Source organism: Neofelis nebulosa, chromosome 6 (assembly GCF_028018385.1).
Source record: "Neofelis nebulosa isolate mNeoNeb1 chromosome 6, mNeoNeb1.pri, whole genome shotgun sequence".
NCBI classification, from domain to species: domain Eukaryota; kingdom Metazoa; phylum Chordata; class Mammalia; order Carnivora; family Felidae; genus Neofelis; species Neofelis nebulosa.
The window spans coordinates 116,349,088-116,365,383 of record NC_080787.1 but is presented as its reverse complement, the minus strand read 5'-3'; the positions used below and the strand labels follow the sequence as shown (position 1 = coordinate 116,365,383).

At 36.0% G+C, this 16,296-nt stretch overlaps 1 protein-coding gene across 1 annotated transcript in view; it reads right to left on the bottom strand.

The window, feature by feature from the left end:
* TPD52L1 (TPD52 like 1) overlaps nt 1–5,963 on the bottom strand; it is a 111,768-nt gene extending 105,805 nt beyond the window's left edge. The window contains exon 1 of the mRNA XM_058735155.1: nt 5,918–5,963. The gene's annotated coding sequence lies outside the window, so the exon portion shown is untranslated. The remainder of the gene's footprint in view (nt 1–5,917) is intronic.
* Nucleotides 5,964–16,296: the final 10,333 nt, after the last annotated feature.

Sequence of the window (16,296 nt, the reverse complement as noted above, 5' to 3'; positions counted from 1 at the left end):
GGTGACTCAGTAGGTTGAACGTCTAACTTCAGCTCAGGTCATGATCTCACAGTTCATGGGTGGTTCATGGGTTTGAGATTTGAATCAGGCTTTATACTGACAGAGTGGAGCCTGCTTGAGATTCTCTGTCTCCCTCTCTCTCTGCTCCTCGCCAAGTCTCTCTCTCTCTCTCTCTCAAACATAAACATTAAAAAAAAAGTACAAATATTTCATGTTTATCCCTCAAAAACCTGATACCCCTCAATAAATTGGTTATACTATATAAAAGTCTTCACAAAAAACCTATTGGACACATTTTGCTTTTCCTAAGTTCCTTCAAAATTTCTAGACATAGTCCCAGGATCCATAAAATATTCATGGATGTTCAGAGGACTTAGAAGATAAAGCTACTTCTGTTTCACTATAAAGGGACATATTATTTAGTTGTACCCTCCACTTTCTACACATATGAATACTAAAGGTTACTCCTTTAGGCTTTAAAACCTTGAAATATATAATCATTTTTAAACAGCAATCTCTAAAATACATTAAAAATGTATTAGTTTTTTAAGGTCTTAATGCAGGGCTTCTCAACTTCGGCCCTGTTGACATGTTTTACTTGGTAATGCCTTGTTGTGTCGTAAGATGTACAGGAGAACCCTTGCCCTTTCCACACTGGATGTCAGTGGCAACTTGTCAGTGGTGACCATCAAAACCGTCTCCAGACAATGCCAAGTTTCTCCTGGAGGGCAAAGTCACCTCCAGATGAGAACCATGGTTTTAACTATCTCTTGGAGATGCAGTCATTATGAATAAAAATTATCACCCTGTGAAATAGAGCGAGGCCCACAGTATCAGTATGCCCTCTGAGTTTCACCAGGGATGAGATTTTTGCCCATCATTTCTACATAAAAATGTCTTTACATAGAAATGTCTTGTCTTTTTCCATTGTCCTTCGATGTCATCCATCAGTCATTCTTAATATGCTGTGTAAACAGATGCAGTGTCCAAGGAAAGACTAAGAGGGGTCTTACCTTATTCCTAAAGAGAAAGGGCAAGAGGAAGAAAAGGCAGAACAAATGAAGTGGCTCTTGCTCTGTAACTCTGCATAAGGAAAGTACTGGAAGTTTTTTCTGTTTTTGAGGTGAAACCAATCCATACCGGTTCTGCCGAAGGAAACGCTCGACCTTAGAGTGACAGTGTTCTTAGCCCAAACTCTTTTCCTGAGAGAAAACAGAGAGGATTGGGAAGACATTGCTTTTATGGGCCTTCAGGTTGGAATGAGACAATCAGACACAAGGAATCAGAGATGGTGGACAAAAGCCTAGGCCTGCACCAGTCATTTCATGGTTAGCATTTGGTTTGCTTAGGTTCCAGAACCTATAGTTTGCAAGATTGGCTTTTTCAGGCTGCTTGCGTTTCTTTTGTTTATCTTTTGGTATTTTTTTTCTGTTTAGTGTTTATTATGTTTCCTCTCAAAAATGCTCAACTTTTTCAGTAGCACTAAGGAAAGAAAAAAAAGGAATGTGTTGTCAGTAGGGCTAGACGAGTACAGGACATGGCAGGGGTGATGGAAACAAGAGAACTCCAAGAGAGAGGCACAAAGGGAGAGAAAGAAAGGACAAAGTCCTCTACCACGAAGTCAATTCCCTCACTACTCGGTTTTCTCATTCTTTGGAGGAATTTTGACCATTTAGTCAACGGTTCAATTTCTTTACAGCTTGTTGCTGAATAGAGAGCTCTTGTGATTAGTGGCTGTGTTTCCAATGGCTGCCCTTGTCAGTTTGACCTCTAGATAAATGGATATTACCACACCATTCTCATAAAACAGAAACAGAAAGCCAGGTGTTACCCAATTCTGTTTTAGACACTTTTGGCTTCATTGTTTACAGGTGACATCAAAAAATTAGAAAAAGGTTACGTAAAACATCACAAAGGTCATCGGTAAGGTCCTTAGGGATAGTGAAAGGAGCAGGAGCAGAGTCTAGGTGATATTTGATAGCACACATATCTATTGTCCATGGTCCTGGGATAGATCACAAGCAACGCTACAAAAAGCAAAAGCCTGGTGGCCATAATAGCTATTTTCCAAAATTTCAAAGTGACTTTCACATTCTGAGGTAATCTTAACTGGGTCTTAAATAAATATGATAGACAATCTGAATTGATCACAAAAACTGTGTTGTAAGGCAATAAAAGCCTACTGACGTAAGCTGTGTTACACCAGCTTATGTCAAATTTAAGGACCTGGCCTGGTAAGTATGCTTATTTCAGTTAAGACCCAATCAGAAAGCTTTGCTATGGATGTGAATAAATCAACAAAATTAACATTTGGTTTTGCAACCTATAAAAATTAAAGAAAAAATTTAATTTTGAATGTGAAAAGGTATATTACTCAACATTCCCACAAACTTGTGGAAGAATGAAAAATAAACCCATCATTAATAACCATTAAAAAAGGATTATTTTGGGAGCACCTGGGTGGCTCAGTCGGTTGAGCGACTTCGGTTCAGCTCAGGTCATGATACACGGTTGGTGAGTTCAAGCCCTGCATGGGGCTTGCTACAGTCACTGCAGAGCCCAATTCAGATCCTCTGTCCCCCTCTCTTTTTGCCTCTCCCCCACTCATGCTTTTTAGCTCTTTCTCTCTCTCTCTCTCAAAAAAAGGATCATTTTGAAATTGAAAAATTATTTTTTTTTTTGGTGTTTATTTTTGAGAGAGAGAAACACAGACAGAGCGTGAGTGGGGGTGGGGGGGAGCAGAGAAAGAGGGAGACACAGAATCTGAAACAGGCTCCAGGCTCTGAGCTGTCAACACAGAACTTGATGCGGGGCTCGAACTCATGAACCATGAGATCATGACCTGAGCTGAAGTCAGACGCTTAACTGACTGAGCCACCCAAGCACCCCTGAAAAATTCTTAAAATTACTATAAACTTCAATTATTCAAATATTCTAATGTTTTAATATTTAGTATTCTAGTATTTAAGCTTTCTTTTTTTTTAATGTTTATTTATTTTTGAGAGAAAGAGAGCACAAATGGGGGAGGGGCAGAGAAAGAGGGATCCAAAGCAGTCTCAGGGTTTCCAGTTGTCAGTGCACAACACCCTGTGGGGCTCAAACCCACGAACCATGAGATCATGGCCTGAGCCAAAGTGTGACACTTAACCGACTGAGCCACCCAGACATCCCACCTAATATTTAAACTTTTAAATGAAAGCTAGCAGGGAAAATGCACTTATAGAATTGTGCAGAGAAAAAGATTTTCATGAGATCTTTCTTAGAAGTTCTTGTTTTTTGGTAGTCAGTCCTCCACACAAGTAAGGGGAAATCTATTTCTCTAGAGAACTGTCCTGGAATAAGTTGATGAAGTAAATCATATGGGAAAAATTAGTAAGTCAAACACATCCTATGTAGTATTGTCATAACTAACCCAGGAATTATCTACATTCTACATTTACTAATTCCAGTCAAATACATATTCTATGTTTAAAACCCTGTAAATTTTATTTTATTGCTCATCTATAAAAAGTTATAATCAGTAAATTTCAAACCTTAAAGAATATTTAAGTATAAAAATAATTATTTTTATTGTGAAAGTTTGTAAAATAGCTTTTAGTATTTCTTTCTTTTTTTTTTTTTTTTTTCTTGAGAGCGTGAGAGTACACAAGCTAGGGAGAGAGCAGAGGGAGAGAGAGAATCTCAAGCAGGCTCAGGGCTCAACGCTGCTGAGCCCCACATAAAGGCTTGATCCCACTACCCTGGGATCATGACCTGAGTCTAAATCAAGAGTCGGAAGCTCAGGAGCACATGGGTGACTCAGTTGGTTAAGTGTCTGACTTTGGCTCAGGTCATGATCTCACGGTTTGGGAGTTCAAGCCCCACTTCAGGCTCTGTGCTGACAGCTCAGAGCCTGGAACCTGCTTCGGATTCTGTGTCTCCCTCTCTCTCTGACCCTCCCCCACTCACACTCTGTCTTTCTGTCTCTCAAAAATAAACATAAAAAAAATTAAAAAGAAAAAGGTCAGAAGCTCAAATGACTGAGCCATCCAGCAGCCCCAGTTTTTAGTGCATTTTTAAAAGTTCATCCTTAAAATTAAAAAAAAAAAATCCAAGAATTTTTATCACTTTTTTTAAAGGTTCTGATTAGGAACTTGAAAATTTCAAATTATACATTTTTTTTTCACCTCATACATCAAAATTAATTCCATGGAAATTAAAATACCAAACTTTTTATACCAAATATTTTTAAGCCAAGAAAAACTAGAAACAAATTTAAATGACTATTCCATTAACTTTTGCAATTTTAAAAATTTAGATGTGAAAGAAATTAATTGTAAGGAAAAAGATGAATATATTTGGCTTCAAAAATTAAAACTTCTATCCATCAAAAATAACCAAAATTAGCAAATTGGAAATTAGCAATAAAGACAATAGGAAAAGGGATGAAATCTCTAGACCCTAAAAGACCTGTATAGCTATAACCTTGATATGAAAACCCAACAGCATACTCTTAGGAAATAAAATCATGCAAAATTGTTACTATCAGTGCAAAAGTTCTAAGCAAAAGGAAGACAAATAAAATTCAATGATGTAGTAAGTGTGTGTATAATACTTTATCAATCAATATTGATCCCAGGGATCCATATCATGGAACTTCAGAAAACATAATAATGAAACCAGTGGAGTACTGGAGCTAGCCTGTACTGGCTTGTGAGTGCTGACCGTCGAATTTTCAGGAAATAGGAAAGGATGTGATTCAGGAAAAAAGAAAATGAATCAAGACGGCAGGTCAGAAATGTAGAATGGAATGAAAAGTAAATGATGAGTAAGAGTGGTAAAGCACAATAAATATTGACTGTATAATATAATAAAAACAATGTTCTGCAGGGTTTAACATATATATGAATTTTTTTTAATTAAAAAAATTTTTTTTTACTTATTTTGAAAAAGAGAGCAAGTGGGGTAGGGGCAGAGAGAGAATCCCAAGCAGGCTCCACACTGTCAACATAGAGCCCAATGCGGGGCTCAAACTCACAAACTGTGAGATCATGACCTGAGCCAAAATCAAGAGTAGGATGCTTAACCAACTGAGCCACCCAGATGCCCCATATGAAATTTTAAAACACTGCACAACTGCATGTATATCAGGAGTTTAAATGTTCTAAGTTTCTTACGTTGTCTGGGAAGAGAAGAAAATCACCATTTAACATTAGAATTTTAAACGTCAAGGATGAATGACTTAGCTACCTACAAATCCAGACAAATTGATATTAACCCAATAAAAATAGACAGAGTTGGGGCACCTGGGTGGCTCAGTTGGTTAAGCGTCTGACTTCGGCTTTGGTCATGATCTCGCCATCTGGAATTCGAGTCCCATGTTGGGCTCTGTGCTGACAGCTTCGAGCCTGGAGCCTGTTTCAGAGTCTGTGTCTCCCTCTCTCTCTGCCCCTCCCCCACTTGCACTCTGTCTCTGTCAAATATAAATAAACATTAAGAAAAATAAAAATAAGCAAAGGTACTGAAAAGGCAGTTCAAGAAGAGGAAATAAAAAGCTCAATAAACCAATAAAAATATTCAAATTCACTAGTAATCAAAGAAATATATATTATATATATATATAGTTTCATACAAATATATATATTTATGTATACATATAAACATTTGGAACTACAAATATGGTTAAATCTCAAAAATATAATGCTGAGCAAAAAAGCTACTTGCCAAATAAGTACTGTAATCTCTTCTCTCGCTCTCTTTTTTTTTTTTTTTAAGAAAGGAAGACTAAAAAAAAAAAAAAAAAAAAAAAAAAGGCAAACTGCCCCATGCAGCGCCTCATTTGTATGTGTCTAGAGTCTTGGAAACCTGACCACTCAGGATCTCCTACAAATGGATCTTGAGAGCTTGTTTGACGGTTCTAGTAGGGGCGCATAGCTACCTGTTTATCCTTGACAGACGAATGGTCCTCCTCTACCAGGGAAGGTCATCCTCGTCTTTGCTCAGCTTTGTCAGGGACAGACTTGGAGCAGTGAGGGAGGAAGGGGAATCACGCCTAACCAGCCAGATCAATCCAATCAACCCTGGGGATCAATGGAGTGACAGATGTCACAGCCAGATGGCCCACACATCTAGTAATCTCTTTTCTCTTTAGTTTGAAAATATGCAAAACGATGCTCTGTAAAAATTGATGGATAAAGCCATATTTAAAAGGTTTACAAGAAGCCCAGGAATGAAATGTAGAAAATTCAGGATAACGTGGAAGACGAGGAGGGAATGGGGGCAGGTAGAGGTGCATAGGGCTTCCGTCATTTCTGCAATGTGTCATTAAAAACATCTGACACAACACTGGTAAAAATGAAAGAATTTGATAGAACTGGTCGGTAAGCACACAGAGTTTATATTATACTTTGCTTTCCACTATTATTTTTATATCTCATAATAAAATAAAAGTTTTTAAAAGATGATTGTGCAATTGAACATGGATCAGAAGAGACAAGGGGGTTGTTTGTGGAAAAAAATAAAAGAAGCAGAAAGAAGCAGAGAGATTTGAGAAATATGTAGAAGGTGAAAGGAGTAAGATGTGTTATTGGGTTATGCACAGGGGATGAGCGGGATTCCAGACTTGCACAACTGGAGGGAGGGTGGTATCATTCACACAGACTAGAAGTAACATCAAAACTGTAATTTTATGTTTTATAACAGAATGGTCCCACTTGCCATCCCAATGCCAACATTAGTGAAATGGGTAATGTAGAAGATAAATTGGTATAATCCTTTCAATAGGTAACATTGACCCAGGACCCACTTATGAAAATCTACCCAAACATTCCTTCTAAGCCCAGAAACAAATTTATGCAGTGGATGGAACCAGAGTGTATTGTGCTAAGCGAAATAAGTCAGTCAGAGAAAGACAAATATCCTATGATTTTACTCTTTTGTGGAATTTAAGGAACAAAATAGATGAACATAGGGGAAGGGAAGAAAAAATAAAATAAGGTAAAAACCGAGAGGGAGGCAAATCATAAAAGACTCTTAAATACGGAGAACAAACTGAGGGCTTCTGTCAGGGTGCTGGGTGGGGGCATGGGCTAAATGGGTGATGGTCATTACAAGGACACTTGTTGGAATGAGCACTGGATGTTATATGTGACTGATGAATCATAAATTCTACTCTCGAAACCAATACTACACTATATGTTAACTAACTTGAATCTAAATTAAAAAAAAAAAAGAAACAAATATATGCCTAAAAATATATTTATGAAAAATTATCATAAAAATTTGCAAAACCCGACAGTCCCAATTGTGGGATAATTATTAAATAAATTGATAGATTTACTTAGAGAACAATAACTGTCCTTTAAAAGTATAATTCCAAAGAATAGATAAGAAAACAAAAACTGTATAGTAGCATGGAAAAAATATGATATGAGGTTCTGAAAATAAAAAACCGAGGTAAAAATTAGAAACAAAAATGTAATTCAACCATGTTTAAAGCCAGGGAACCTATGTTGTTAAACAACTGAAGGAATCCATGTTAGCAATGATTGTTTGTGTTATGCGACTATGAGTGATCTGGTTTCTGTGTTTTTCCAGCTATGCTTTAATGAATACATATTAGTTTTTCAATGAATAAAGTAAACATGTAATTTTTAAAGTTACATTAAGGAAAGAAACAGGTGTCATGCTGGTTGAATTAAATACATAATATAATTTATGTATCCATTTTCCACTCAAATGTCATTTGAGCTGTTTCTCTTTTTTGCTTATCATAAACCAGGGGATTATTCACATTTTTGTAAACTCATTTTGGCGTAATTATGAAACATTGTTGTTAGTGTATACTTAGGAGTAGAAGGATATCAAATATTCAGTTTGATGATACAACTCCAAATTATTTTAAAAATTGTTTTCACTTCCATGCATACTCTCTAGCAGTGTATAAGAATTCTTGCTCCATATCTTTGCCAACATGTAAAAATGCCCTATAGATTCTAAAGCCTAGGTAATAGAATGAGTGAATATGATCAATATTGGTTTTTATAATTATCTGCACAAACTTCATCAATATGCTTGTTTTCATGACTGGATTTTATTCAAATAGAGTGATTCTTTGGTGTTCTCTTTCATTAATCCTTACTACTGTTATTAATACCTTTCTTCGACACCATTGGGTTAGTCTTTGTTATATTTCTGACTTCTTGGATGATTAGCTCTTTCATGTTTGCTTTTCTATTTTCTTTTTTTATTTTTATTTAAAAAATTTTTTTCTAAACATTTTTATTTATTTTTGAGAGGCAGAGAGAGACAGAGTACGAGTGGGGGAGGGGCAGAGAGAGAGGGAGACACAGAATTGGAAACAGGTTGCAAGCTGTCTGCACAGAGCCCCACATGGGGCTTGAACCACAAACTTTGAGTTCGTGACCTGAGCTGAAGTCAGATGCTTAACCGGCTGAACCACCCAGGCTCCCCATGTATTTCCTTCTAAACTTCACTATACTGATAGCTCAAAATTTGCCATGCAGTACTTTTATTATGATTCAGTTCTAAGTAATGTAAGTTTTAATTTTTATTTCTCTTTTGACATAGGAATTCTTTCAGAATTATGTTTTTAACTTTTAAATATATTGGGTCTTATTAAATTATCTTTTTGTTTTCTCTTTCCAATTCAATTATATTATGTTTAACAAATGTAGTCTTTATGACATTACTCCTTTGAAATCTGTTGTAGTGTGCCGTATCACCTAAAAAACGTACAGTCAATATTTGTAAATTTTCCATATATGTTTAAAGGAATGTGTATACTCTCATTCATAAATATCTACATGTTCTTTAGATCAAACTTGTTCAATATGTAGTGAAAATCTCTTATATTCTTATTATTTTTGCACAATTTATTACTGAATTGTGTATTAAATATTTTCACTATAATGATGTAGTTGTTAATGTCTCCTATTTAGAGTTGTTACATCCTTCTAGTGAATTTAATCTTTTATCTTGATATAATGGTGTCCTTTATTTTGCCTCAAAAATCTGTTTTCATAAATATTAGTATAGCTATACTACATTTCTTTGGGTTTCTATTTACTCAATATAACTTTTTCCAACTCTGAGTTCAACCTTTTTCTGTTGTCTCTTGTGAAAAATACATTGCAAGATGGTTTCTTTTTTATAGTCTGAGAACTTATTCCCTTAATATTGACTGCAATTACTCATATGTTTTAATTTCTTTCTTTCTTTTTTTTTTCCTACTTTTTATTTTTAAAGTAATCTCTACACCCAACATGGAGCCTGAACTCACAACCCTGAGATCAAGAGTCACATGCTCTTGTCCCCAGCCAGGAGACAATTTATGTTGTTTTAATTTATTTCTGCCATCTTATTATATACATTTTATTCTTTCTAATTTTTGTTCTGAATTGTGTATTTCTTTCTATTCCATTTACTTCCTTGTAATTGTTTCACTATAGGCACAATACTTCTAGACTCTTAATGATTATCCTTCACATTTTCACATGTATATTTAAGAAAGTCTAATTAGGTAATACATTCATCCTCTTGCATAATACAGAGAATTTAGAAAGCTTTAACTGATCACCTTTCTACTTTATATACAATTGGGCTCCATTATTTTAGCTCTGTCATATTATTTTTTTAATTAAAAAAAATTTTAATGTTTATTTATTTTTGAGAGAGAGAAAGAGACAGAGTGTGAGTGGGGAGGGTCAGAGAGAGAGGGAGACATAGAATCCGAAGTAGGCTCCAGGCTCTGAGCTGTCAGCACATAGCCTGAAGTGGGGCTCGAACTCACAAACTGTGAGATCATGACCTGAGCTGAAGTTGGCCACTTAACCCACTGAGCCACCAAGGGACCCCTGCCATATTATTTTTTTTAAGTTTATTTATTTATTTATTTTGAAAGAGAGCAAGAGAGAGTACAAGCTGGGGAGGGCCAGAGAGAGAGGGAGAGAGAGAATCCAAGCAGGCTCTGCACTGACAGCACGGAGCCTGAGGCAGGGCTTGAACCCACAATCCATGAGATCATGACCTGAGCCAAAACCAAGAGCTGGACACTTAACCAACTGAGCCACCCAGGCTCCCCTCTGTCAAATTATTAACCAAAATTTTTTTTTTAATTTTATTTATTTTTGAGAGAGACAGAGACAGAGTGTGAGTGGGGGGAGGGGCAGAGAGAGGGAGACACAGAATCTGAAACAGGCTCCAGCCTCTGAGCTGTCAGCACAGAGCCCGATGCAGGGCTCAAACTGACAAACCACAAGACCATGACCTGAGCCGAAGTCGGATGCTTAACCGACAGAGCCACCCAGGCGCACCTATTTTTAACTCATAGATTAAACATTATTATTGTTCTATATCCTTATTTATTTGTTGTGTTTTTCCATTATTATTATGATTATTATTATGATTAAACATTAGTTTTCTATATCCTTATTTATTTGTTGTGTTTTTCCATTATTATTATTATTATTGTTTTGTTTTGTGTCTCAGATCTCACCTCTGCAATCCTGTACAATGTTCAGAAATCCCTTACTCAGTGTTTTCTGAAAGAAAGTTTCTTTTTCAATCCCAGGTTGAAAATTGATATCTTTCAACATGTTAAAATATTATTTCACTGTCTTATACCTTCTACTGTTGCAATTGAAAAGTTAGCTGTCACACTAATTTTATTTCTTGGTAAGTCTCCTCTATTTTCATTCTGCTGCTTTTAAAATGATCTCTGTGTCTTTGGTGTTTTGGTCTGCAGTTTCTCAATATTTGTCTACATTTGGATTTAATTATATTTTTATGCTTGGATTTGTTATGCTATTCTTTAATCAAGTCCAGACAACACTCAGTCATTAATCATTTTGAATATTAATTCTCCTCTATTCAGAGCACCTGGGTAGCTCAGTCAGTTAAACATTCTACTCTTGGTTTTGGCTCAGGTCATGATCTCACAGTTTGTGAGATTGAGCTCCCGCTGTCAGTGTGGAGCCTGCTTGGGATTCTCTCTCTCCCTCTCTCTCTCAAAATAAATAAACTTAAAAAATTCTCCTCTATTCTTTCTGGTATTATTATCCTCACTTACAGACAGAGAAACCGAGTCTTGGATTATTTAACTGGCTGAGGTCAGATAGCTAATAACAATGGAGCTGGGATATGAATCCAGATTAAATTCCTTAGCCTGTATTCCTGTATTTTAACACACATACCAAACTGCCTTTAATTTCTCATTTTCTGGCTCTCTGTTCCTGGGACAGTTAAAACATTACTATCAAAGTGTATTCTGTAAATAATATTAGGGAATATTCAGTGGCAATATAAATTAAAACCAAGTTAATGGATGAACTTCACCTGAAATAAGTGTTGCATAATGTCAATAAGAAGAATTAAAAAAAAGAAAAAAATACATTGATTTTACATCTGCATGAAGCTTCTTCACTTCCTGTGTAGCTAAGAGATTGGTATCTTTTAACCAATCACTTTTCAGAGAAGGAAGTAAAGGGGTGCTGTATTCATGAGCTGGGTCAACAGTTTAAAGTATTCACTAGAACAATGAGGAAAATTGGGGCACTGCCTGGCTCAGTAGTTGGAACATACGACTCTTGATCTTGGGATCATGAGTTCGAGCCCCACTTGGGTGTAAAGATTACTTAAATAGATAAATAAAAACTTAAAAAAACAAGAAAGAAAAATGAGGAAAATTAACACAATCTGACAAGGCTGCAGGAGTTCTCAAGCAATGTGACATTTCAAACAAGTTTAGTAAGGAAAATGTGGAATTATTCCCAATAACTGTCAAATGAATATAGCAGCCACTCTAAATGCTGGGACATAAAGTTAATTTGAGAGCAAATGGGATTCATTGGACTGCTTGAATAATTCAATGTCCTGTAGAAAAAAGATTTCCTTTTCTTTTTTACTCCTCATCTATTCAAGGAGTTTTGTTTTCTGACTTATTATTCTTTTTCGTTCTACCTCCCCTATCTCTAACCCACTTTTGCCAAAACACGATCCCACACTAACATACACACATACGCACACACACATTCTAGTTCTGATAACTCACAATAAGATTCTCAATTGATTTCCTCTATTTCATAAGCTAAACTATTCTGCCTCGATCTGTCATTTTCAATAAAACCAGCAAGAGAAGTTTGAAGTACACAAGATAGTTACTCAGATACAAAGAAAATAATTTTGTCTAATATTTGTGTGTTGCCTTTGAGTATTTATTATACCTCTTATTCTATCATCACGATTCCCTATCTGCTGTTACTTAAATTTACTGACTGTTGTGCTGATTTCTGCTTTCTATATCATTCTGAGAATTCTCGCCTGGTTATGTCTCCTAGGTTATGTCATTTCTTCCAATAAGATCCACTACTTTATTTAATGAGTGTTCTTTTTTTTTTTTTTTTAATGGCATAAGTTATGGCCTTCAAATTTGTGATGCCCTGAAGCTCTTTTTGATTCTCATAGTTTAAAATTCATGACATGTAGTGATCGTGTTATGTTTTCTACATGTGGATGACTGGTGATTCAGCCATAATCTCATTCATTTACCAGCCTCTAGTTTTTTCTTTTTTTCCCTTTAAGTCAGCCAGCGTACTGTAACCAGTGATCTTTCTAAAGCACAGATCTAATCATGTTATTACTGTCTTTGTGAAAAAAACAAACAAAACAAAAACCCTCCATAACTTAGGGGCATTTCTCAAAATTTATTCTGCTTGATACTGTATACATTGTTCCTAAATAAATATAAACAAATAAGTCAACATTAAAAAAATGACTCCAAAATTAAGCATATTGCTGGGAAATCTGCATATTATTATTCTCTCTTAGAGTTTTATAGTGCTGTGATGATTCCTGCAGGTTTTTTTTTTTAATTTTTATTTATTTTTGAGAGAGAGAGAGAGTGCTAACAGGGGAGGTGCAGAGAGAGGGAGCCACAGAATCTGAAGCAGGCTCCAGACTCTGAGCTGTCAGCACAGAGCCCGATGCGGGGCTGGAACTCACAGACCAGACCATGAGATCATGACCTGAACCGAAGTCGGACGCTTAACAGATGGAGCCACCCAGGTGTCCCCATTCCTGCAGTTTTAACTGATTAATTTGGTTTAGCTCAGCATTTCCCAAACTTGACACCACAAGCTCCTCCACCCCTTACACATACATATTTTGGGGGGTGATGAGGGAAAACATTTAGTAAAATATCATGGAACTCTATTCTTCCATGATGACTTCTGCAGGACACAGAAGGCCCTCCCTGCTATGGCCAGACCCACCTCTCTTCATGTATGACCCGCCACCAGCCAATTACTCACTTGCCATCTGGGTGCATTTGTAACTTCTTGCAGCTTCCCCAATGACTCAGCGTTTCCACAATTTTGTATCTTTAGTTGTACTTTAATCTGTGTTGGGAAAGTCCTTTGTCCTGTTGCCCACCAAACTAATGTCTCATAATTCTTTAGGATTCTGGTTTTTTTTTTAAATTGTTCCTTTTGTGAAGCTTTCCTTAACTCTTCATATCATGAAATTTATTGATATAAAATGAAATTCCCCAAAATGTTGTATGAGATATGATTCTGATTGGTACTGAAATTGAAATTTTCTTTTTTTTTCTTTCTTTCTTTCTTTCTTTCTTTCTTTCTTTCTTTCTTTCTTTCTTTTTTTTTGTTATAAAATGTTAACTTATTTTTGAGAGAGAGAGCAAGCAGGTGAGCAGGGGACAGGCAGAGAGAGAGAGAGAGGATCTGAAGCAGGCTCTGAGCTGTCAGTGCAGAGCCCGATGTGGGGCTCAAACCCAAGAACTGTGAGATCATGACCTGAGCCAAAGTCAGACACTTAACCCACTGAGCCACCCAGGCACCCCCTGAAATTGAATTTTCTATGTAATTATTATAAGTTTAACATAGTTATATATGTTAAAAACCTACTGATTTTCCATTTATGACTACTAGAAAACTGGTTTGGGAAATGAATTTTTCTTTACATAAAAATATTAACTAAATAACTGATTTTTGGATATGGAAAAATAGCATGTAAAGGACCATACTTTGAGGAAATACTGATCAAAATGTGCTTACCTACTGATCCAAAATTGCAGTGTGCAATATGAGCACCAGAGGGCTCCAAATCATAAGCACTTTAAAACCTAAGCAAGTAAAAGATGACCTCATCTCAATGGTAAATCCAGTGGGGATAATAGCTATCATTTTTTGATTATCTAGTTTGTTTTAAGCATTTTGCTAGGCAATTTACATACATAAAGTCATGTATTCCTCACGACATCCCTTAAAGTGAGCTATTATTATCTCCATTTTATGGATAAGATTAATTTGGATGACGTTTTATTTTTTTGTTTTGATCGGATCTTTGGAATTTAACATTGTTTCATGTGCTATGCTAAGGCTTTGGTATAGATCATCTCGGTTATGATTTTCAATAACCCCGTGAATTAGGTTATATTGCATTCCTTGTTTGCAGATGAAGAAACTGAGGCTTAGAGAGATTAATTTTGCCCACGATTACATAGTAAGGCAGTTACTGCTAGAGATAAGTCTGTCTGAAACTACAGCCTCCAGTTTTACTAAGTCAAACAACTTCTCAAAGATCTCAGAATAAATTCTTTCCTTTCACCTCTTCCTTCTTTTCTTCATATGCACTGAATATGTAACATTTAACATTGATTATGTATGGTGTATAGTAGTGTGGTAAAAGCAATCATCCACATCAGCCATAATGATGCTGATACAAGTATTGGAAGTTTATCACAATTTCTTCCTTTTATCATTCATGTGCTTATAGCTGGTGAGAAAAAATTTTCATACATATGTGTATTTATCAGGAAAAAAAGGGAGAAGCAAGAGAATGAGCCACTAGACTTAAGCAAATTCATCATTGTCCAGTAGATGTTTATTTCATGATAAAATGAAGTGATTAGTTACGAGGTTAGAAAAAATTCAGACCATGGGGCGCCTGGGTGGCGCAGTCGGTTAAGCGTCCGACTTCAGCCAGGTCACGATCTCGCGGTCCGTGAGTTCAAGCCCCGCGTCAGGCTCCAGGCTGATGGCTCGGAGCCTGGAGCCTGTTTCTGATTCTGTGTCTCCCTCTCTCTCTGACCCTCCCCCGTTCATGCTCTGTCTCTCTCTGTCCCCCCCCCCCGCCCCCCAAAAAATAAATAAATAAAAAAGAAAAAATTCAGACCTAAAGCTATTGTTGCCTGCATGGCTCTGGGTTATTCTAGAAATGCAAGGATTAAATATCTGTGTATCAGGACCAAGAAATTGAGTGCTCTATTAAAAAAATTAAGAGAGAGAGAGAGAGAGAGAGAGAGAGAGAGAACCAAAGAGAGATTCCAGGGTAATAGCTATAATTATTATGCGTTTAATAACTATGTCTTAATTCAGCTAATATTTATGCTGAGAACATTTCACTAGAGCCTAGAGTGTTTGCCACAGAAACTTCCATTCCATTTTACATTACAGAATAATACCATGAAAGAAATTTAAAATTTAAAATGTAATGGTAGTCCTATATTAGAATATTTACTTTACTAATAAATCACCTGGAAAAACAGAATAGCCTTGGTTCCTGACAGCAAAGATAATTATAGAACCAAAGCATTAGCCTTTGCAGAACTTTCTCCCATTTGTGTGTTCTGGTCTCTAGACAAATATTTCCCTGTGACAAGCATTTCTACCTTTGGCTATCAGATTGTCCTTTAAACTGTTTGAAGCATGTGGATCCTAAGTTATAAGTAGGATCCTGCAAATTATAAGAAGTTATAAACGATATGAAGAGTTCAGTAGTTTGAATTTAGGCCCCAAATAGTTATGTCTGAACTGCAAAAGCACACTTGTTTTGTGTTTCCAGTTTTATTGAGATATAGTTGACATAACGGCATTGTATGAGTTTAAGGTGTACAGCATAATGACTTGAGTTCATGCATTGTGAAATGATTACCATAAGTTTAGTTAACATCTATCACCTCATATAGATACTCCCCACGCCCATCAAAAAAAATAAATAAAAATATGTTTTTTTCCCTTGTGATAAGAACTCAGGATTTTCAAATATATCATACAGTGGTGTTACCTATAGCTATAATGTTGCACATTACATCCCTAGGACTTATTTATTTTATAACCGGAAGTTTGTAGCTTTTGGTCACCTTCATCTAACCATTAATCTCATCTCCTTTTCTATGATTTGTTTGTTGTTTTAGATTCTGCATAAAAGTGAGAGTATATAGTATTTGTTTTTCTCTGTCTGACTTATTTCATTTAGTTCTAACTAACTAACCCTAAGTTC